The sequence below is a fragment of the Rutidosis leptorrhynchoides genome, chromosome 6 (assembly GCF_046630445.1).
Source record: "Rutidosis leptorrhynchoides isolate AG116_Rl617_1_P2 chromosome 6, CSIRO_AGI_Rlap_v1, whole genome shotgun sequence".
Lineage (NCBI taxonomy): Eukaryota > Viridiplantae > Streptophyta > Magnoliopsida > Asterales > Asteraceae > Rutidosis > Rutidosis leptorrhynchoides.
Genome location: NC_092338.1, coordinates 353,575,126 through 353,575,726, shown reverse-complemented (window position 1 = coordinate 353,575,726; position 601 = coordinate 353,575,126).

The following is a 601-nucleotide window of genomic DNA, read 5'->3' as shown; positions in this document are numbered from 1 at the left end:
AATGCAAAATTAACCGTAGATCTCAACCTAGAGAACATATGTTAGTCAATACATGTCTAATAAGCTAGGTTGGGTCATAATGTATCACAATCTTAATGCTCGAAACCGATATATGAAAGTTAACAAAAATCATTTCAAAAGTCAACCCGACCCAATATGATCTTTAAATCTATACATGTTTATTATATTAACATAATATAAGTCTTGATAGTTGAACGAATTTATAGTTTATCAAACTCAAAACATTATTTATTTCAAGAGTTATATTGCATTTGAATGATCATGGCAATTGAATATATTTTAACATTTCATATAGTTTCCCAATGCCTGTAAAATCAAATTATAGTGTTTATAAAGCTTTAAAACATGATAAGACGGCCAACTTTGACAATTGTTCAACAGGACGAGACGTGCCTTATATAGAAATTCATTTACTCGATTAGTAATATTTGAAAATCCAATTTATCAATCTTATAAACAAGTTGTTTAAATATCAATTGCAGATTCAAAAACAATTTCAATTAATGTTAATTATAATTCAGTTGACCATAACTTTTAATCCGTTCATCGAAAACATACGATTTCTAAATGAAAAGTTATT